Source organism: Schistocerca cancellata, chromosome 1 (genome assembly GCF_023864275.1).
Source record: "Schistocerca cancellata isolate TAMUIC-IGC-003103 chromosome 1, iqSchCanc2.1, whole genome shotgun sequence".
Lineage (NCBI taxonomy): Eukaryota > Metazoa > Arthropoda > Insecta > Orthoptera > Acrididae > Schistocerca > Schistocerca cancellata.
This window is the reverse complement of record NC_064626.1, coordinates 605,159,480-605,183,988: the sequence shown is the minus strand read 5'-3', so window position 1 is coordinate 605,183,988 and position 24,509 is coordinate 605,159,480. Positions and strand designations below refer to the sequence as shown.

At 45.7% G+C, this 24,509-nt stretch overlaps 1 protein-coding gene across 2 annotated transcripts in view; it reads right to left on the bottom strand.

Annotated features, from left to right (window-relative positions):
• Positions 1-24,509, bottom strand: part of LOC126182543 (leucine-rich repeat-containing protein 4-like) — a 1,045,219-nt gene that overhangs the window by 520,954 nt on the left and 499,756 nt on the right. For both annotated transcript variants that reach the window (XM_049924858.1, XM_049924860.1), the window contains exon 2: positions 11,762-11,837. The gene's annotated coding sequence lies outside the window, so the exon portion shown is untranslated. The remainder of the gene's footprint in view (positions 1-11,761; positions 11,838-24,509) is intronic.

The window sequence follows — 24,509 nt, the reverse complement described above, 5'->3', positions numbered from 1 at the left end:
TTAGTTAAGAGATGTTGCTCCACTGTGAGTTTTGACACAACAACGTTGACGCTCTACGGCCCCATGTCCAGTACTTAACGCTGTCTGCTCAGAACTGACTGAGTGCACATCTGTTGTTTGTAGTTAGGTAGTTCAAGCTGTCACTATAATTACTGCGCTGACTTAGCATCTAAGCCAGGAACTAAATCAGTCTCGGAACTTTATTGGACGGAAGATCTATAACGGCATCCCGAGACCAAGGAGATGGCATGAGGAGCCGCTGTGTAGTGGCGACTGGTGCTTGCCATGAACTTCCTGCGTTATACAACCATCCATGATATTCGTTACTCTTTTCTCCATTGTCCTCTTTATCTCTGCTCAGTGTAGTGATGTCAAGAACTGGAATACTTATATTCCGAAATTTATTGCTTTGAGACCCCTCAGTTGGGCAGAGTTGAAGAGGAAAAGTGAGATAAGAATAACGAATGACATGGAGAGCTTTATAAGAACGTGCTGGAAGTTCGTGACAGGTTCCCCATGCAACGGTTCGTCACGTCATCTGGGGTCTTTGTCTGAGGATCATCTTCCAGACCGAAAAACGGTAACTGGAATTAAAAAGGAAAAATGTTTTCCGACCTCAAAACTTTCTTATGAAAACACGTTTAATGTGTACGAAGGGCGATGAATAAGCAATGCAACAATTTTTTTTCCTGAAAGCAGATTGGCTTTATTCAGGATTCCAAACACCATATTATGGTCCACTCTTTTGGCTACAGAACCCTATTTTACGACATAATCTCCGTTCAATGCGACGGCCTTCCCCCACCTCACTGGGGGGGCCTGTATGCCCGAGTGGAACCACTCAATTGGTTGACGTTGAAGGCTACGTCTTGCTGCATCAGTAATATTGTCACGATCAATCACGTAACGCGCAAGCAGTTTCGCAGAGCCGGTCCTTCGTTGCTTTTTACGGTGTTCTGTTAGGTGGGCGAGGACCCAGCGGGCACACAGCTTTAAGTGCCCCGACTGTTGTATGAGTGTGTCAGCAGAGACATCCAGTGGAGCAGCGAGGTGTTCGATTGTGATCCATCGATCACCTCGAATGAGAGTGTCCGCACGTTCCAACACTGCACGAATCACAGCTACGTGCGGCTGACCGGCAGGCAGGACATAGGACAGGTTTGTGCGATCTCGTTGCGATGATGCCAGACGCCTCGCCAAACGACTCACCGTGCTTTTGTTCACTATCGTGTCCCCCCGTACATTCTGCAAGCGCGTATCAGTATCTGCGATGCTCAGGTGTTCCGGCAAGAGAAACTCAATGAGAGCTCTCTGCTTGGAACATACTCCATTAAAGACTCCATCTTGAAGGAATCGTGTGGCGCCGCCACCAGTCGTAAATTTATGTGCTGAAGCGGTAGTTATCTACTATCTCCCACAACATATTCCCCATTTTTTCAACCGAAATTGTCCTAGAAAAAATATGTTCCATTACTTATTGAACACCCCTCGTATTACGTGACGACAGTTTTCCGTAATTTGGCTGTAATTATGAGCCAAAGATCTATTACTCACATTCAGCTGATTTCGGCCTCAATAACCTCTTTCACGTGTCACGGACGACACACACCTATGAAAATAAATGTGTCTCCTGTGACGGAACAAACCTCCGTTACTAGATGAATAGGTCTAGTATGCAAGGATTGCTTTGTGGAGAGCGAGGGCGCGACATGGTGCGCCATTCGCGGAATGGTGCGCCATTCGCGGAAGCGCGTGTCGCGCCCGCGCGAGATTTGCAACGTGTCAGCCGGATGCGTCCGCCGCCGGGCGGCCACGTGGCCCGCAGCTTGGGGCATTGTTTGGTTTTTCACGCATTACGCGAAAACTATGTAACTTACGGTGAAGAGCGATGCTGCAGTGGATTGTGGTCAGCAATATGCACCTTCTGAAAGATCGATCTTTATTTTAAGTCTCGAGACGCAAAAGTTACATAACTTGAAAATCGGTTAATATCACGAATACTGAAAGATTAACAAAAACAGTAAATAACAACTTACAGGAATGGGCGAGCGCTCATTAAAAGCGCCTCGTCACAGTGGATTGAGTGCCGTAGTGATATGTTAAGATTCATAAGTAATTAAGCTCGTAAACAACAATAAACAAAGTTTGATGGGAAATTGTATATAAAATTCAATAGAAAATTCATGACTTAAAGAACGGCACTACATAATGTTATGGGTGGCATCACATATATTTTAAACTAGTTAAGATATATTATACACTTAAGTTGCAATAGTTTTCATTGTTTGCAAATTATTATTAACATTTATCGCCCATAATTAATTAATTATTATAGATATGAAGATTTTGAGGAGCGCAATATGTAGATCGCTGTAGATTACGTCTAAAAACAGTGCTATATGCAGTTTTATGTTAAAACTTTGCAGCACAGATGTAAACAAACAAATATGCGCTAGGTGCGAAATTTTGCAAAAACTAGAATAATCCTAGAAATTAACGTAACACAGTAGATTAGATGTACTTTTTAGCGCGGTTCCGATGGTGTACTTATTTCTGTTGAGGGATGTATGTGTCAAAATTTGTAACCTTAACTAGTGAGACTGGTACTTGCATAGCCAAGGGGGGTGGCGGGGGGGGGGCGGGGGGGGGGGGATTAGACATGCGAGCCTATATAAGCAAGCGGCCATCTTGGTCATGTGATCGTTTGAATAAGAATTTTTCGCGCCGATTTCTTTCGACAAAGAGTATTGTTGTTTAATGGTGCAAATGTGCAAGCATATATTTGGTGAACTGGAAGTGCTACGATTATTTGTGTGAGTACGAATTACGAGGTATACATCGGCGTAAGTGAACATGTGGCGATCTGTGATTTCGCGCCAAAACTGTTAGAACAAAGAGGACAGTGGGACTTGTGGTTCTGTTCGAATTGATTGAGTAATATAGCAGCCTACATTACTGCTATAAGGCTCGGAGTCAAATTATTATTAAAGTAAAACTGTAAACCGTCTCACCAGTGCTAACTTCATTTTGTGAAAGAACAGGACGACGCCAATAAATAGTGATTGAACTGCGTCGTGAAAACTGATTTTGCTATAATAATCACCTAATTTTTGTTCCCTAACATAAACTGTACTCATGTCTGAGAATATTAATTCAAAAACTGTAACTAATGGGCGGGTGTGGAACAGTGTACTAATGCACCAAGTGTGGAAATCATCCCCTGAGGCTTACGTGAGAGCCAAAATTTGCACTAACATTTTTTAACGAACATTTGTTTATGCACATTCGTGTAAACTCTCCAAATGCACTTATTTTCCGTCCCGTCGCACTCCACTTTATCGTTACAATTGTAATATGTTAGTTCGATTCTTTTGTAAAGCCTGTACTACAAATGTTATCTGTATTGTTATGTTTTTAATGATGTATTTTGTACCTTTGTTATTGTATTTTTATGTTATAAAATTGTAATTGACACCAGTTCATCTAATTAAGTAACTTGTAAGTTACATTTCACTGCACACGTTTCTGTTGGTCATAGTATATGGACAATATGTGAGAAGTAGGGACTGATAGTGTTTGCACGTGTGTTAATAATTCAGCAAGGGACTGGTTAACAGCATTGCTGGTTCTAAGGATTAAAAAAAAAAAAAACTTTGTGAGTGCACAAGTGGTGGTTTATGGACTTGCTATATTCTCCGCAAGACTCTTCGATGGTGAATGTGCACCTGCACAGTCGCAACAGATGGCTGCTGGCCGTCTCTACATGGACTACAGTGGGTCTGCATCTTTGATGACCCACCAATACCATTATTTCTACATGGACTACAGTGGGTCTGCATCTTTGATGGCCCACCAATACCATTATTTCTACAAGGACTGCAGTGGGTCTGCGCCTCTGGTGGCCCACCAATACCATATTCTCTACCAGGACTGCAGTGGTTGGAAGGACAACACTACTTCTTCAAGACTGCATGGACATCCACTACTTCCGTGTGCATTGTCTTTTACTGCTCAGACTTTGATAAAAGAAACGGCAGTTTTACTGTGATGAATGATCAGGACTGTCTTTATGGACTGCTTTTGACCAACATTGTATTAATAAGTGTGTGCATTGGATATCTTTGTTATTGTAATTATGAAAAATTTTATCAAATCATTATTGGCCACTGCCCAAAACAATTTGTAAAATTTTTTGTGGGGAGCATGGGGGCTATGTAAGTAGGCTATTTATATTTTCTTATTGGCAACGTTACGTAGCGCTCTGTATGAAAATCACTGGCTGTGCTGTGTGCAGTCTGTGGCTAGTTAGCATTGTTGTCTGCCATTGTAGTGTTGGGCAGCGGCAGCTGGATGTGAACAGCGCGTAGCGTTGCGCAGTTGGAGGTGAGCCGCCAGCAGTGGTGGATGTGAGGAGAGAGATGGCGGAGTTTTGAAATTTGTAATACTGGATATAATGAACTGCTATGTATATGTTTCAACACTATTAAGGTAAATACATTGTTTGTTCTCTATCAAAATCTTTCATTTGCTAACTATGCCTATCAGTAGTTAGTGCCTTCCGTAGTTTGAATCTTTTATTTAGCTGGCAGTAGTGGCGCTCGCTGTATTGCAGTAGTTCGAGTAACCAAGATTTTTGTGAGGTAAGCGATTTGTGAAACGCATACGTTAATGTTAGTCGGGGCCATTCTTTTGTAGGGATTTCTGAAAGTCAGATTGCGTTGCGCTAAAAATATTGCGTGTCACTTTAGTGAATGTTTGAGTACGTTCAGTTTTGCTCAGCTGTTTCAAAAGCAAATAGTGTAAGAGGTTTATCAGCACAGTCGTGTATAATTGTTCTAAGGGGACGTTGCACAATGTCATGGATAAACATATCGATGACTGTAGGAGTAATCATAGGTACTCGTGGCTCAGAAAGTGCATGTAATCCTAAATTAAATCTTATGCAGTTTAATCTATGAACTTCCGCCATTTTTGAAAGAAAGAAACACAAATAAATTTGTTCAATATAATATTAAAGCGTTTGCGATCTTTGCGTTCGGCAGAGATGAAGAGAAAGAGGGAGAACAGAATAACGGATGACACAGAAGGCTGTATAAGGACATGCGGGAAGTTTGGGAGAGGGGGAGTGAGGGAGGAAGTGTGAAAGGTCAGCGCCGGCGCGTAACGAGCAGCGAGGCGCTGACACGATCGGCGCGTTGCGGGCAGGCGGCCGGCTTACGCTGGGCGCGGCCCAGGGTGATTGATCGCCGTAATGATTCCGCCGCGCCTCGCTCGTCGCTATCGGAGAATAATTAATTGCCGTCATCGTTTATCTTTATTTTGGCGCCTGCGCGCCTCCCGATTATAGGCCCCGCAGGACGCGCCGGCTCGTAAACTCCTCTGCTGCGACGTAATTAAGGAGCCGCTCTCTTGTCTCCCCGCTCTGCTCTCCATATTTTAACGACGCACTCGTCTCCTCCGCCGAGCAAAACCCAAGTGTGAGTAATGGGATCTCAGGCACGTAATGTCGGGAACACGGCAGTCCCTGCGGCCCTGGCAGTAGGTAAGTGTTCCTGAGACACAGTAGAATTTGTTTCCTGGGATTGATTTATAGCCGACCAATTGATAATGTCATAATTAACCAAAAGAAGGCAGAAAATTGTACTTACTAATTCAGGCAGTTCAGTCTAGGGCCGTAATTTTGACTTGAAAGAAACCACGTTTGGGGTTGCCCAAGCCTCATCCTTAGGTCCACTATTGTTTCTCCGATAATATGTACACGACCTTCCGTCTAACACTCAACAAGCAGAGTTCGTTCTTTTTGCAGATGACAATAGTATTGCAATCAAGTCAAGCATAGTGAAATTTTCATTCTGCAGCGGAGTGGGCGCTGATATGAAACTTACTGGGAGATTAAAACTGCGCCGGCCGCGGTGGTCTAGCGGTTCTGGCGCTGCAGTCCGGAACCGCGGGACTGCTACGGTCGCAGGTTCGAATCCTGCCTCGGGCATGGGTGTGTGTGATGTCCTTAGGTTAGTTAGGTTTAAGTAGTTCTAAGTTCTAGGGGACTTATGACCTAAGATGTTGAGTCCCATAGTGCTCAGAGCCATTTGAACCATTTTTGAATTAAAACTGTGTGCCGGATCGAGACTCTATGTCGGGACGTTTGCCTTTCGCAGGCAAGAGCTCTACCAACTGAGCTACCTAAGCACGACTCACGACCCGTCCTAAGAGCTTTACTTCCGCCAGTACTTCGTCTCCTCTCTTCCAAATTTCACAGATTTGACCGTGAAAGGCAAAGGTCCCGAGTTAGAGTCTCGGTCCAGCAAACAGAAAAACAGTTTTAATCTGCCACCAAGTTTCAGTCCAAGCATAGATACAGAAACAGAAGAAATGTTGAACAATGTTCTCAAAAATATGATTGATTACGAATGATCTCACCTTCAGTTTTAAAAAGACACAACATATTCAGTTCTGCACACTAGTGAGTGGAAATTTCGTAATTCTCAGATACTCATGTTGATCAGAATTTAAACTGGTAAAAGCACATTTTGGAACTCCTAAAACAACACAGTTCAGCGACAGTTACACTCATAATCATTGCAGACCTTGGGGAGAGACAAGGCAGTAAGCTAACACAAGTTGCATATTTCCATTCAGTAATGTCACACGGAATAATGTTCTGGAGTAATTCATTTTTGAGAAAGAAACTCTCAATTACTCAGCAACGTGTTGTAAGAATAATATGTGGAGCTCAAATTATTCCTTCATGAAGTTAGTTGTAAATAATCCATTATATTTCAATGCGAACAATGATGTACTTACTCACAACACTAGAAGGGAAAATGACATTCACTACTTCGCATTAAGGTTTTCTTTAGTACAAAAATGAGTGCACAATGCTGCAAGTACATTTTTTGATCATTTACCCAGTGATACAAAATGTTTGACAGACACTGTTTTCAAATTTTACTTTGCAGTCTCTCAAACGGAAACAGTTTCTCTTTGACCCCTTCTATTTCGTAGAAGAATTTCTGTTATTGTAATGTGTAAAAGATGGTGGGTAGGGTAAGTGTTACCACGTAGTATTTACTAATTAGTTGGCGACTGAATTCAAAATGGCTAGTTCTACATCATTACGATTTTTCTTGCAAAATGATCCATAGAACATGAAACTAACTAATTTACTTACAGATCAGCAAAATGTGCTTGATTTCGCTGTGCTTTCGTCCAATTTAATACTATATCCTCTCAAGGACTGTATTTGTAATTTCTCTGGTCACTGTGCACAAACATTGTGTGTGTGTGTGTGTGTGTGTGTGTGTGTGTGTGTGTGTGTGTGTGTGTATGTTTCAAAGAGATCTATATATAGAGAGAGCCTAGAACCTGATTCAGTTCTTTCCTATTCGTCCTGTATTGGATGCATTGGATCTGGCGCCCTGTTCTTCCACTCGCATCTATTTGTGAGCCAGATGCGAAAATATATTTCTGTGTGTTACTACCCTTACCCACATTGTTTAGGAGACGAATCGCGTTTTCTTCGTTTTTTTTTATATAAAGATATAGAACGTTTGGTTTTATACACTTTATCATTCTCTCCATAGTAAGATGATGTTAGAAACTTTTACGGATGATGGGCAATGGTAAACTTATCCATTTCAGTTAAGGTACTATAGTCCGGAAACTACTGAGTCGAGCGATATAACCGAAATCAAGTTCCGCCTTAGCCTCACGAAGCACTCAAATTAGGGACCCGAGCTTCCGAACTCTGATCATGCAGAACAGAAATCCCGCTGAATACTCCCCAATACCCTCTAGTAATTTCCATTGTTGATGGACTAGTAATGGCGCACGTAACTTGATGTCAGAGAGAATGAAAATGCTAAGTCTGTCGTACAGCAGTAATGAATTCCATTTACCTGCATAAGTTTCGCAAAGTGCTTCATTTCCAACAGTTCTTCTAACTGCCTTCCCCCGGAGTCAATGCAGTTATGGCATCGTCGCGCAAAGTTCTTCCGTATCCAGTCCAGTATCCCTAGAGTCGATTGACCAGTACCGTAGGAAACGAGAATTCATGCTAGTAGGTCCTCTTCAGTCTCGACAGGCGTCTCGTACACAAGGTTTGTCACGTGGCCCTACAAGAAGGTACTGTGTGTGACGTGATGAGATGAATGTGCTGGCCACGGAACAGGCACTGCTGTGCGTGTCCACTTTGCAGGGAATGTCTGATTCAGATGTTCTTCGAATCCTCAACTCAAAATGAGGCGCCGCTCCATCTTGTCGGAACCACACTCAGTGATGATTAACAAGTGGATACTTTAGCAACGACAGTTTCGGCACATGTACTCCACTGTCAGATGCGTCAGAACGACGTTCGCACATAACTTTCGACTCGGTCGTTTCTGCAGAGGAGTCCTTATCCCAAACCGATACACATTTGCTTCCCCACTATCCTTGAAAATTTGTAATATCGTTACAATTGGTTCAATAGGTTCTGAGCACTGTGGGACTTAACATCTTAGGTCATCAGTCCCCTAGAACTTAGAACTACTTAAACCTAACTAACCTGAGGACATCACACACATCCATGCCCGAGGCAGGATTCGAACCTGCGATCGTAGCGGTCGCGCGGTTCCAGACTGAAGTGCCTAGAACTGCTCTTCCACATGGGCCGGCTAATATCGTTACAGAATCAAACTGTGTAAAGGGTGTAAACTAAAACCGTTTACGATGTACCACAGTGGTTTATGTGAAGTCTAAACGAACAATTTTATGTAGCACACTTGTGGTCAACCACGCCGGGAAACAGCCTGAAATTCCACTGCTAAACCCTCCTAAGCCACAGCGCGTGTGCAGCGTGCTAGTTTTTGGCTAAAATCGACCTCGATTATTAAAAACCTTTGTTCATGCATCTATAAAATCTGAAATTGACGTTCGGGTGAATTTTAAACTCAAAAGATTGTGAATTTTTACGGCATAAAATTAACAATTAAATAATTTTGTTTGCCTGGCTTTCTTACTACGAAACTACTGGGTTTGTAGGCGTTTAGATCGAATTGTAATGTAATTACTTTTTTATAGAACGTTTGTAAACGTCTTTTTTCTTTCATTACTCTCATGGGGAAGTTTAAATGTATAATGTTAATGAAACAGCCAACTAAACCAGTGACATATGTGTGGTATCAGAGATCGCTGCCACTCGCCCTGGCATCTCACAGGTGACAACGGAAACGCATATTTTCGACAGACACCGATAGCGGTTGCACTGGGATCCAGGGGATCCAATGACACGTGCCCGCTGAGCCAAGCTTTTGTTGGCTCCGACTACGAGCGCCATCTGCCGCCATAATATAGGCTGGCCGGCTGTAGCTACATGGCCCAGTCTTCGTCAATCTGCAGTTTTAGTCAGCCTTAGAAAGTTCGTTCGTGCATTAGTAGTGGGAGACTCACACTGCACAACGCTCTTTATTTGGCTCTTGTAAAAGTTGGACTTTATTGCTGTTTGTTCTTTTTTAAAGTTTCTTCGCAGTGCTTGGAGAAAACGATAAGTATGACTTACGTTTATTATATTTACCTGTCAGTTAATCATTTTTGCTCCTGTCCAACTTCTCTAGGCAACAGTTGCTGCACCACTTTATACCCCATCACTCATTACCATTGTGTAAAAAGTAGTACACAACAGTAAAATCGTAACAGGATGTTGGGAATCTCTTGCGAAGAGGATGCGCTGTAGCTTAGCTGTCTTTTGTAGGCCAGTTCGAGGTTATTTCCAACCTTGATTGGCTCCAAGTGTCCTATATCTGTCTGCTCGACATCGTCTTTACCAATGTGGTACCCTTTAAACATTCAGAAGAACATTAGTTCTATCTATGGTCGAGGGGTAATGTGAACAGCACTGTACAGCATATCAGTAGGTACAGTAACAAACTGCCGTCGGATGTTGTGTTTTAGCATCCCTAATGAGATCAGACGATTGCGGTAGACTTCATGTAACCCCACAACCAATAGTCACACAGATTTAAGTCTGCCCTGAGAGAGCAAACATGACAGAAGTGGCAACTCGGCACGTGATCCTCACCAAATGATATGCCCACGAGATCTTTCACGTATGTAGCAATATAGAGGAGCGCCATCCTGCATGAATGTCATACCTTCGAGCAAATGTTCATTAGCCAGGCTAGAGATGATCAGATTCTGTAACATATCGACATACCTTTCATTCGTCACGCTGACAGTTTGAAAAGCAGCATCCCGCTGTCCAGCGCCATCCGTTGGCCGATTTTTGCACTCGTTTATCGTTTATTTCATTTTATTTCAGGAGAATGTGTCAAGTTTTACCTCTCTAACTCAATTATTTCGTGCATGGGAGCGTTTTCAAATGTTAACGGACTTTTGGTTATATACAGGGTGTTACAAAAAGGTACGGCCAAACTTTCATGAAACATTCCTCACACACAACGAAAGAAAGTATGTTACATGGACATGTGTCCGGAAACGCTTACGTTCCATGTTAGAGCTCATTTTATTACTTCTCTTCAAATCACATTAATCATGGAATGGAAACACACAGCAACAGAACGTACCAGCGTGACTTCAAACACTTTGTTACAGGAAATGTTCAAAATGTCCTCCGTTAGCGAGGATACATGCATCCACCCTCCGTCGCATGGAATCCCTGATGCGCTGATGCAGCCCTGGAGAATGGCGTATTGTATCACAGCCGTCCACAATACGAGCACGAAGAGTCTCTACATTTGGTACCGGGGTTGCGTAGACAAGAGCTTTCAAATGCCCCCATAAATGAAAGTCAAGAGGGTTGAGGTCAGGAGAGAGTGGAGGCCATGGAATTGGTCCGCCTCTACCAATCCATCGGTCACCGAATCTGTTGTTGAGAAGCGTACGAACACTTCGACTGAAATGTGCAGGAGCTCCATCGTGCATGAACCACATGTTGTGTCGTACTTTTAAAGGCACATGTTCTAGCAGCACCGGTAGAGTTTCCCGTATGAAATCATGATAACGTGCTCCATTGAGCGTAGGTGGAAGAACATGGGGCCCAATCAAGACATCACCAACAATGCCTGCCCAAACATTCACAGAAAATCTGTGTTGACGACATGATTGCACAATTGCGTGCGGATTCCCGTCAGCCCACACATGTTGAGTGTAAAAATTTACAATTTGATCACGTTGGAGTGAAGCCTCATCCGTAACTAAAATGAGCTCTAACATGGAAATTAAGCGTTTCCGGACACATGTCCACATAACATCTTTTCTTTATTTGTGTGTGAGGAATGTTTCCTGAAAGTCTGGCCGCACCTTTTTGTAACACCCTGTATATATACGAAAAGAAGTTAGAAGATGAATGTCAACAAAAGTGAAACAACGGTAGTAGAATCAAATCAGGCGAAGATGAAGGAATTAGATTAGGAAATGAAACACTAAGAGTGGCAGATGGGTCTTGCTGTGTGAGTGGCGAAGTAAGTGACGATGCCCGAAATAGAAAGGATATAAAATACGGACTGCGAACAGAAAAAAAAATCGTGTCTGAAAAGGAGAAAATTCTTAAAATCGAATACAAATTTAATTGTTGGGATGTTTTTCTCTTCTAACGGAATTCGTCTGGAATGTAGCCTCTTGAGTGGCGAAGCGTGGACTAGAAACATTTAAGATACGAACAAAAACTTTTGGAATGTGTTTTTAGGAAAGAATATTGAAGTAATCTTTGCCGGCACAAGTGTTGTTCCTGTGCAAGCAGAAGTGAGAGGCGAGTAGGACTTACCAGAGGAGCGGGCAGTCAGCACCAGCAGCCAGCGGTCCAGGGGGACGGCGGCCGGGCGATGCGGGTGGGCGACCTCCTGCAACACACGGGAAGGGCCGCGTTAACACAAGCCAGCCACTCGCAGCTGCCGCGACAGCTAACAGTGAGCAGCGGAAGTCGTTGCATTGTCTCATCACTGCACAAGGGGAGGACTTACATGACTCTCTGCCATGTCTATTGAGAGGACGTGACTGTTAGGTTTGTGTGTGTGTGTGTGTGTGTGTGTGTGTGTGTGTGTGCGTGTGTGCGTGTGTGTTGTATGACGGGAGGGAGAGGGTGTAAAGAGATACTGGAAAGTCCCCATCCGATGGGTCAACATCATAACACGTACCTTCACTCCATGAGGCACTGCAGAGCAGTATGGAATCTAATCCAGGACGTCGGCGCAAAGCGTGCAGATCACTAGGGTAACGCCACCACGCCTCCTTCCCTTGCCGACGAGATTCGGGCAGTGAATATTTCTTCCACCACCAGGACTCGAACCAGCTATTTCCTAGTCGTGCGCGACGGCACTGCATCGCGTTAGCGATCTTGGTTACAGGGGCTGAAAATTTGTTGTGCCAAACTATAAGTTAAGAGAATGCCATCTGCTTGTGCTTTCAACGCACGAAGTTGTACGGCTTAACGCCCAGGGAGCTAGATTCCAAGGGAGAGAGGTTCAAATGGTTCAAATGGCTCTGAGCACTATGAGACTTAACATCTGAGGTCATCTGTCCCCTAGACTTAGAACTACTTAAACCTAACTAACCTAAGGATATCACACACATCCATGCCCGAGGCAGGATTCGAACCTGCGACCGTAGCAGCAACGCAGTTCCGGACTGAAGCGCCTAGAACCGCTCGGCCATAACGGCCGGCAGGAGAGAGGTGAGTCCCGCATTGCATAAGGGCCCTTCGTCTGGTATATGGGCCATCATGTGTGGTCTTTATGGCGATTCGCAACGACCGTTTAAGCAAACGTTAGGTTGGTCAACCAATCTTCGCCTAAGATGCCTGCCTATGCACCCTCTGTTTTGACTCGGATGCTGGACAGTTTGGGCACAATGTATCTGTCGGTGCTTTCAACAGTGGTCTGTGGAACATTCCCACAGATATAGGCCAGGTTTTGGACGTCCGCGTAGTACCGACGCACGTCAAGATCGACGTGAACAGCGGTGGCCAATCAAACATCATCCGTGGACGAAATCCAAATACATGTTTCACCTGCAGCGTCATCAGAGAGCGCTGGGAACAGTCTGTTTAACATCATTTTGCGGCTAAGTCCAGGCTACCAATGATACCACTTCACCGCCAAACATGGCTGCTCTGGTGTCATGAAAGAGTTGACTGGAGAATGGAAAGGCTCTCTACTGTCTTCTATGATGAGAGTAAGTTCTGTCTGTAAGCGAGTGACGGACACAAAAGTTAAGGCGTAGACCTGGTGAGCGCTCTATTCCAGAGTCCACTCGTCCACGACACACTGTGACTCATGTCTTTGGGGGGGGGGGGGGTGGCAGTTACAACTGGCGGTCACATTCGACGTTTCTGGAGGGTAAGTAATCAGTGACCGTTACACTACACAGGCTATTATCCCCATGCTACTGCCATTTCTTCCAGAGGAAACTGATGTGCTTCTTCAGCAGGACAACGCACGTTCACATAATGCTGCTGCTCTTCGTGACGTGGAGCTGACCTAGCCAGCCGGCCGGAGCGGCCGAGCGGTTCCAGGCGCTACAGTCTGGAACCGCGCGACCGCTACGGTCGCAGGTTCGAATCCTGCCTCGGGCATGGATGTGTGTGATGTCCTTAGGTTAGTTAGGTTTAAGTAGTTCTTAGGTCTAGGTGACTGATGACCTCAGCAGTTAAGTTTCATAGTGCTCAGAGCCATTTGAACCATTTAGACCTAGCCAGCAAGATCACCAGATCTCTCTCCAAATGAACACATATGGGACACCGATCGAGGTGGCACAGTGGTTAGCACACTGGATTCGAATTCGGGAGGACGACGGTTCAAACCCGCGTCCGGACATCCTGATTTAGGAGGAGGGAGGAGGAGGAGATTAGCGTTTAACGTCCCGTCGACAACGAGGTCATTAGAGACGGAGCGCAAGCTCGGGTGAGGGAAGGATGGGGAAGGAAATTGGCCGTGCCCTTTCAAAGGAACCATCCCGGCATTTGCCTGAAGCGACTTAGGGAAATCACGGAAAACCTAAATCAGGATGGCCGGAGACGGGATTGAACCGTCGTCCTCCCTAATGCTAGTCGAGTGTGCTAACCACTGCGCCACCTCGCTCGGTCCCTGATTCAGGTTTCCCGTGATTTCCTTAAAGGGGGTTGGCGTTGTTTGGGGAAGGAGACCAGATAGTGAGGTCATCGGTCTCACTGGATCAGGGAAGGATGGGGAAGGAAGTCGGCCGTGCTCTTTCAAAGGAACCATCCTGGAATTTGCCTGGAGTGATTTAAGGAAATCACGGAAAACCTAAATCAGGATGGCCGGACGCGGAATTGAACCGTCGTCCTCCCGAATGCGAGTCCAGTGTCTAACGATTTCCATAAATCACTCCACGCCAATTCTGGGATAGTTCCTTTGAAAGGACACGATCGACTTCCTTCCCCATCCTTCCCTGATCCAGTGGGACCGATGACTTCGCTGTTTGGTCCCCTCCTCCCAAATCAACCAACCAACATATGGTACATGTTGTAGCGGAAACTTATTCGTTCTCCAGAAACTGCCAGAATCATAACCGAATTGCAAAGAAATGCGCTTGGCCCTTGGGACAGTCTACAGCAGGATGCCATTCGGCACCTTTATGACCGTTGCATGTAGAATAGGCGCACGATGCCACCAGAGAGGGATGCACTGTGGACCGATGCAACTATCTGGGCACCCTTTACTGTGATATGTGTGTTTCATTCGGCCTGGGTTTTATAATCATGTACCCTTACAATGATTAAGTACCTGTCACCTCACTTGTCACTAAAATGATCTTGTTCTTGAGGGCGTTGCATTTTTCTAGAGTGGCGTCCCTCACACGCAAGTCAGGTAACTTAAAAATACGACGAGTAAGATTAGAATTAACACATATGTATCTGCGGAAAATAATAAAGTTGTCCTCTAAACCTTTTTGTGACGCTCGCAATACGGCGCCGGTGGCGGCGGCCCGGCGAGCGCGGCCGCCGTCCGCTAAGCCAAATGCAGGGCGCGTGTCGCGGCTGGCTGCGGCCGGCGTGTTTGGCAAACCGCTGACCGCAGCGCTGGCTTCTGCCGGCCGGTGCTCGTCACAAGCGCGCCGTGTACTGTTATCCTATCGTACGCTACCGACAACGACATCGCCCCCTGTCCGCGGTTTCGGCGCCGAGCACATACCTCTGTATTGTCAACAAACGCGACACACTCACGTCGTTCCGACGACTGCCGCATCACACGCCGTAATAGGGGCAATGTGCTGACTGGAGCCAAATGTAACACACTATTTGCTCAGAAGTATACAGACATCCCTATGTAATGAATTGACCAATAGGTGTCACGACACACGGGCACTCCCTGTATAAAAGCTGGCGTAGAGTATTTTGTTCTCAGTAGAGAAGCAGTAACATATGAATGGGTGGATCGGGTCAGCTCAGTGACATCAAACGTGGACCAGTCATTGGATGACACCTGAGTAATAAAGCCATCGCAGACATCTGAAGGCTTCCAAACCTGTTCAAGCCGAGCTGTTGGTGATGTTACCATGAAATGGCTGTGAGCACTATAGGACTTAACTGCTGAGGTCATCAGTCCCCTAGAACTTAGAACTAATTAAACCTAACTAACCTAAGGACATCACACACATCCATGCCCGAGGCAGCATTCGAACCTGCGACTGTAGCGGTCGCTCGGCTCCAGACTGTAGCGCCCAGAACCGCACGGCCACTCCGGCCGGCGAAGGAATCAGTCGCGAGTTCCTAAATGCCATCAGCAGTCCAGCCAGTACGATGACTGTATGTACAGAGCTAGAACTGGATACAAATGGGCCGGCCGCGGTGGCCGAGCGGATCTAGGCGCTTCACTCCGGAACCGCGCGACTGCTACGGTCGCAGCTTCGAATCCTGCCTCGAGCATGGATGTGTGTGATGTTCTTAGGTTAGTTAGGTTTAAGTAGTTCTAAGTTCTTGGGGACTGATGACCTCAGATGTTAAGTCCCTTAGTGCTCAGAGCCATCTGAACCATTTTTTATACAGATGGTGGAGCAGTCCTTGTAAGTGACACGTGTCTGTGATCAACGCCAAGTGAAGCTTGAGGTGGTGTAAAGAGCAACGCCACAGGATAGTGGATGACTGGAAACGAGTGATTTGGGATGATGAATCACGTTACACCCTGTGACAATTCGATGGAAGGGTTTGAGTTTGGCAAATGGCTGGGGAACTTCACCTGCTATCGTGTGTAGTGCTGGCAGTGAATTACAGAAAACGTGGTAAAAATGTACAGGGATGTTGTTGGTGGTTAAGCTGCGGTCCTTTTATTGCACTTAAAGAAAACGCTAAATTGTACAGCATTCTGTCCTGCGTACAGTAAAGAGACGAAAATTGAAACCACGACTGCTTTATCAACATGACAATCCACCCTTCATAAGGCGGCATCTGTGAGGCAGTGGTTTGTGGATAATAACATTCTGGAAATGGGCTACGCTTCCCCAGAGTCCCGATCTGAACCCAACAGAACACCTCTGGGATGGATCAGAAAGCCCACTTCGCTCCAGCGTCCTGGCGTATAAAATCACTACCTTCACTGGTTTCGGTTCTTGAGGACGAATGAGCTGGCATTTCGCCACGGACATTCAATTCATTATCAAACGTCTCCCCATCATAGTTAGTCATCATAAAGGTGAAGGCCTGACACGTCCTATACTAATATCCATTAATAGCTGTTCAGACAATTTTAATCAGATAGTATATAAGTTGACACTGGCCCCGAAATTGGCTTTGTAGGTAACACGTTCCGTTATTGGGAACAAGAACGACTGCTGCCATATCAGGGAACACTGCCCGATAACTCTGTATGTTTGTTCCTTGTTCTGCCGAAAGCAAATCGCTAATTCAAAAGATTTTGCTGCGGCTCCGTGTCACTTTAAAAAAAAAAAAAAAAAAAAAAAAACACTGTCCTTCCATGGCCATTGCAATTAATGTGCGCCTACTCTCGGAGGTCCAGCATGGGCTGTCATTATCATATGGCTGCGAAACTTGATAGATATGCTGTTGTGTTGATGCGGAACCGGTTTACACAGGAAAAAAGTTTAGTTCCAGTTTTGACCACCAGGTGAAAATCAGGCGCTGTAGACTGTTTGTATGACGGTCTGACATCCACGCTGACAAGGCATAACGTGGGTGAACAGTACGGCTATTGAGAAGACATGCCGTGCACTGTCAGTGTAACTGTTTCATGTGAGTGGCAGCAATTACAGTGCTGAAGTGAGAGAATATCGCGGAGTGAAAGGCCCGAGGAGAGGCCCAATCTAATTAAAAGGTTTAAAGAAAACGACAATGAAATTCGAAAAGACGGGTGAGCTTGTTGAAGGCGTCGTATCCCGGTGGAAGTTACTGACGAGATTGCTGCTGCTTTAACTGACCACGCAGCACGTGTCCTGGGTAGTGCTAGTGCTGGGGCAGTGTCGTGAGAATTGTGCATCCCATGATTTTGTGGTCAATTTTACACTCGTACCTGTACAAGACCCATACGGTGTAGCAAGTGAAACCTAATGATACGCAGCAATATTCGAATTACCTCTTCGGTTTCTTGCACGGATCGAAGTTGATGACATGTGGCTGGGCAATGTTTTCTAGAGCGACGAGGCATATTTTATACTACAGGGTGCAGTGAATACACAAAACTGCCGAATTTGGGGTACTTTTAAACTGTGTGTTCTGCACATAGAGCCACTGAACTGGCCACAGGTGACTATTTGGTGTGGTTTCACAGGCACCTTATTCTCGGTCTGTTCTTCTGTGAAGAAAATATAGCCAGAGGGCTTGTCAGGTGTACCATGACGTCTGCGCATTATCGGTTCCTCCTTGTATAGCAGGTGGTTCCCACTGTGGGAGAGCACGGCTGTGTGCGAGGCAACACCGCATGTCGCTTGCCCAGTGAAAGATCTGGTTAACGCAGCCTTTCACGGACGTGTTAGCTCCAGACGTTTTCCATATCCCTTACCTACAAGATCAACTGAGCGGAATGGCGGTTTATAATAAAATCAACATTATGCCTTTCTCACTTCTTTGATTTTTTCAGCCCACGTCCCGCTCCAAATCCATTAGATACGGGAACATTTCAATACATCTTTCCTGCATTCACAGCGCTAGATTTGCGTCTGGTGGCAAACACTGGAACTAATTATTTTCCAGTGTCAATCGGTTCTGCATTAACGCACCTTAATAGCTATCAAGTTTCGCTGCCATACGATAATTACACTCCAAATGTTCAAATGTGTGTGAATTCCTAAGGGACCAACTGCTTAGGTCATTGGTCCCTAGACTTAGACAGTACTTAAACTAACTTACGCTAATAACAACACACACACACACCCATGCTCGAGGGAGGACTCGAACCTCCGGCGGGAGGGGCCGCGCAGTCCGTGACATGACGCCTCAAACCGCGCGGCCACTCCGCGCGGCTACACTCCAACTAGACCTCTGTGAGTAGTTGCACTTTAATTACAAACCACCCGGAATGTGTGCAGCGGGTGTGCGCTATGTGAGGAAGATGTTCATACATTCGTTCCACAAGCATAATTATTTCACGCGTTAATACTTCGATTTAGAAAAAAATGAGATTGGTGGCGTATGTAGCCAGTACTACAGTTTTATAAAACAGTGACAACACTAATCAATTTTCAAAACTAATTTAGTGTCGTGTCCGAAACTTAACGGAACATTTCTGTTTTTATCCCTCAGATTATTTAATTTTATCTCTTAAGAGGGTAGTTACCCCCACATTGGAAATCACTGATCTACAGTGTGAAACAAAAGCTTGCCGGCGTAAGATAATCTGACAATATGCAAACTGATTTGGAAAAAATAAGGCAGAGTAGAGTCTGTGACTGTGATCCACGTTTTCGTCATATATTTTGTTGATAGGCTGTCACTCTCCATTGCTTACGAATTAGTGAACAGTTAACAGAGATGGAAGTTAGTTGTTACTCCGGAGTGCATAAACTCTGCGGCCAGTGGACGCGCGCTTCCGGTACATTGGCGCATTTGCGAGCCGACATCGTTCTCGCCGCGGAGGTGCTCGCTCAGCACCCGATCGCAGCTAGGGCGACCCCCGCACCCTGCAGCATCATCCGTCTTCATCAGCCTTTTCCGCCGCAGAACACGCCACACAAAAGAGGCCGGGATTGCTAATTGCAGCTGACCGGGCCGGGACGCGGGGGATTCTGCACGCATGCGCAGACGGCCTGGCGCCGCGCCGCTGAAAGCCGCGTCTCGCTGTCCGGTTCATTAATAAAACATCTGGCCGGCCGGCCGCTGACTCATCGCGGGGGAGGCGGGCGGCGACGGGGGCTCCTTGTTAGTTGCCTTTCAGTGGCTGCCTCCGCCCCTGCCGGCGATCGCTGCAATTAGCCGCGGCTGGCCGTTCGCTGGCGCGCGGCACTTTCCACTCCGCGAATGCGCTGCAGAGATATTTTCTCCTCATTACGAAAAGGGTGAAACGAGAGCTGAAATCTTTAGCAAACGCTGTTCTACACAACCAAATCATGGCGCAGACTCGGTACACAGCTGCTTATCAAAGCCAGTAAGAGTATTGCCCTCCAGAGGCAAGGTTATTACACTGCATTAAAATCTTGGGATAGCAATATGCACATATACAAATGGCGGTAGTATCACGTACGCAAGGTATAAAAGCCTACTGCCTGGGCGGAACTGTCATTTGTACTCGGGTGATTTACGTGTGAAACGATTTCCGATATGATTTTGGCCGCACGACGGAAGTTACGAGCCTTGGAAAGCGGAATGGTAGTTGGACATAGGAGCATCGGACATTCCATATCGGAAATCGTTTGGGAATTCAGTATTTCACGATCCACAGTGCCAAGAGTGTGCCGAGGAAGTCAGATTTCAGGCATTACCTCTCACCATGGACAACGCAGTTGCCGACGGCCTTCACTTAACAAACGAGAGCAGAGGCGTTTTGTGGAGTTTGTCAGTGCTTACAGACAAGTAACACTGGGGTGAGATAACCGCAGAAATCAATGTGGGACGTACGACTAGCGTATCAGTTAGAATACTGCACCGAAATTTAGCGTAAATGGGCTGTGGCAGCAGACGACCGATGCGAGCGCCTTTCTTGGCCTACTGACAATATCGGTTGGACCCTATACGACCGGAAAACCGTCCCGATTTCAGGTGGTAAGACTTGATGATAAGGTTCGCTTGTGGCGCAGACCCCACAAAGCCCTGGACCCAAGTTGTCAACAAGGCACTGTGCACGCTGGTAGTGGCTCCATAATGGTGTGGGCTGTGTTTACTGGAATGGAGTGGGTCCTCTAGTCCAACTGTACCGATCATTGGCTGAAAATGGTTATTTTCGGCTACTTGGAGACCGTTTTAGCCATTCATCGACTTCGTGATCCCAAACAAAGATGGAATTTTTATGGTTGAGAATAAACCATGTCACCGGAGCAAAATTGTCGCGATTGGTTTGAAGAACAGTTTGGATAATTCGAACGAATGATTTGGCGGTCCACTGAACATTTATGGTACACAATGGAGAGATCAATTCGTGCACAAAATTCTGCACTGGCAACACCTTTGCACTTATGGACGGTTGTAGAGGCAGCGTGGCTCAGTATTCCAGCAGGCGTCTTTCAACAACTTATTTCCATGACACGTCGAGTTGCCGCATTCCCATGTCAAAAGGAGGTGCGACAGGATATTAGCTGGAATGGATTACTTGCGTCAAAAAATGGTTCAAATGGCTCTGAGCACTATGGGACTCAACATCTTAGGTCATAAGTCCCCTACTTAAACCTAACGAACCTAAGGACATCACACACACCCATGCCCGAGGCAGGATTCGAACCTGCGACCGTAGCAGTCCCGCGGTTCCGGACTGCAGCGCCAGAGCCGCTAGACCACCGCGGCCGGCGGATTACTTGCGTCACCCCAGTGCAGTTCAACACCAGGTTTGGCGCATAATTTTAATCTGCCTGGAGGTTCCGATTCCGAGTGTGTGTGTGTGTGGGGGGGGGGGGGGGGCGGCTCATCGATAGCGGACGTCGTCTTCGCCCCGTAACGTAGTGATGTGCAGTCCGAAGTCATACATACACAAATAGCGATAGAATATATGACTTGCATTATTTATTTTGCTTCTCTGCCCACTGCAGTTTACTGATCACAGACTGATCTGAAATCAGGCTTGGCTGAAAGGTGATAGTTTGATTGTGAGTTAGTAAAACCACCATACGTCACCTCGTGAGAATGAGTGCGTTTCTGGCAATGACACGTATTTTACGTATGTTGGTATTCAATTATTTTAAGTTGGCTATTTTGATGACGTCATGGATCAAAGAAGACAGATGCTATCGGCAGGTTCAATATTTCCAAAGTTACAGCACATCTGATCGGAAGGCCATGATGTCAACTGGAAAGAGTAAGCAGATGTATACTAAGAAAAACTGGTGGTTAAATGATTGCTTGAATAATGTTTCTCCTGCAGGGAACTTGAACAAAAGCTATGTCATTCCTGAGTCAAGCAGCCAGCATGTGCCAGGTCGAAGAATGTGAGATGTAAGATTCCCCTGCGACGATATTCCCAAACATCTACAGTTAGTAAACGTAATAAACCTGCCCCCCTGTACAAAAGCAAGAAATGAATCAGCTTTTATTCTTAAACATGTGCTAGTTTCAACAGAAGTAAAATTTCAGCGCCTTCAAAGCAATGTTACAATGAGGTTAAACACGTGTTGCTCAAAACACGAGAGCAAGCATCAAGATTGCTGGTAAAACACAGTCGAATAAGGATGTTAAGCTCCTGATGTTAAGCCCCTGTCTCCCTTAGTGCTATTCGAGAGGAGCAGGCTGGCCACGCACACGAAACGATAAATTTCTGTTTTAGCTTGTTACTGATCCACCACAAACTGCTGCACAACTGGCAAAGCTAGTAAGCTTCGGAAGGAAGACATATGATATCTCAGAATTTCAGTATGGCCAAAGTACTTTTTATCAGTTTCACCGGAGCTGAGGTAGCGGTTCTTAAAAGAGTTACATAAATATACCATAATTAGCACTATATCGTTAAAACTGTCTTTACTTCTAACAGTAACTATTTGCGGTAAGGAAAGTTATCATCTTCAGGTAACTCTTTGCGGTAAGGAAAGTTATCATCTTCAGGTTGGGGGACAAGAAAGGACCCTCCACGAAGAGTATGTGAATGCAATACACATACTCGGGCGTCCCCTGGGCGGTTGTATACCGGCTGATCCTTTCACTCCAGAAGCAACATGACAATCCTACAGAAAAGGACCTTATCAGTCCCAGCACTGACGATTATCTCTGTAAATATTGAAGGCCTGTCTGCATGCAAAGAACGTCTACTACAAGACCTCTGTCAGAAAGAGAAATGTGACGTCCTGTGTCTACAAGAAACTCACAGAGATAGCACACTCAAAAGACCCAAGATAAACGGCATGCGACTAGTAGCTGAAAGGCCACACCGACAGTATGGCAGCGCAATCTTTACCAGGCCAAACATACAGATCCTTTCAAGCAGTATAAACGACATCAATGATACTGAAGTGCTAACCATTGAACTTAGTGACTACACTGTTACATCAGTGTACAAACCACCAACTGTGGACTTTTCCAGCTCCAACGTAAACAATTTTAATAAAGACAGAATTAATTTTGTAATCGGTGATTTCAACAGCCACAGTACGCAGTGGGGCTACCAAGAAGACGACGACAATGGCACGGCTGTGATCTGCTGGGCCGAGCTAAACAACCTAAAACTGATACATGACAATAAACTGCCTGCTTCCTACAACAGTGGCAGATGGGGGAGAGGTTATAACCCGGACCTCATCTTCGTTAGCCATCAAGTAACGTCCCAATGCTCAAAAGGAGTTTGCTCACCAATACCAAACACCCAGCACCGTCCAATAATGTGCCAGATCACATCTGCTGTTAAACCCCATAGCGTACCTTTTCGCCGTAGGTACAATTTTAAGAAAGCAGAATGGTCAACCTTTTAAAACCTCATGGAAGATTCTGTAAACAACCTACCACCTGAACCAAGATTCTATGACAATTTCGTGAAGGCTGTGTAGTGGTGTTCCAAGCAATCGATCCATAGAGGATGCAGAAGCAATTATGTTGAACGCCTTACGCTAGAATTAGAGGACCAGTTGCAGCAATACCTGACACTCTTTGACGCAAACCCTCTATCCGCGGAAACTATCACTGCGGGCGAGCAGCTAACCGAGTCACTAGCTAAAACCAGGAGAGAGAAATGGCTGAGGACAATAGAGGAATTGGACATGAAAAGGAGCAGTCAGAAAGCCTAGACACTCCTTAAACGTCTCAACAATGACCCGACTTTCTCTCCAGGACATGCTCCCGTCACAGCCGACCAAATAGCCCACCAGCTTCTCAAGAATGGGAAACCCGACACCAAAAGCAGGAAGTCGGAGACCAAAATAGACAGGATTGAACACCAAGAAAATTCAACTCTGACCACCCCTCTCACAATGGCAGATCTGGACAAAGCCATAGCGAAATGCAAGCTAAGGAAGGCCCCGGGCCTGGACGGGATCTTTGTTGAACAGATTAAACACTTTGGTCCCAACGTTAAACAATGGCTACTGAAACTGTTTAACAATTGCATGGAAAAATGTCAGATTCCCACAATCTGGAGGAAGGCTAAAGTTATTGCCATTTTAAAACCATGCAAAAATGCTGATGACCCCAGAAATTTCCGACCCGTATCACTTCTCTGCCATATCTTTAAAATCTTTGAAAGAATACTCCAGGATCGCCTCTCCAGTGCCATAGAACCCTACCTAATCCCCCAACAAGCAGGTTTTCGCCCAGGGAAAAGCACTACATCTCAGGTAATTAACCTCACGCAGCTGATTGAAGACGGCTATGAGAACCGGAAAATAACCGGTGTCGCTTTTATAGACTTGACAGCCGCATATGACACCGTCAACTTACGTCTGCTAATGAAGAAGCTGTATGCCATTACCAGGGACTTTAAATTCACATCCACAGTTAGAAGTCTGTTAGAGAACCATAGGTTCTCTGTGGAATTCCAAAGGATGCATAGCAGGTGGCGGGCCCAGAAAAATGGTCTCCCTCAGGGCAGCGTACTGGCACCCTTACTTTTCAACATACACACCAATGATCAACCACTGCCAGCTGGTACGGAAAACTATATCTACGCCGATGACCGTGCTATGGCCGTACAGGGTGACTCCTTTGAGGATGTTGAGACAAAGCTCACGGATGCGCTAGACATGCTCTGTCAGTACTACGCCGACAATCAACTCAAGCCGAACCCTAGCAAAACACAAGTTTGCGCCTTCCATCTCCGTAACAAGCAGGCATCCCGTAAGCTGCGTGTCTTCTGGAAGGACACACTCCTCGAACACTGCGTTAACCCCAAACACCTAGGAGTAACCCTAGACAGGGCTCTGACGTATAAACAGCACTGTATTAACACCAAAATGAAGGTGAGCGGCAGAAATAATATTCTTCG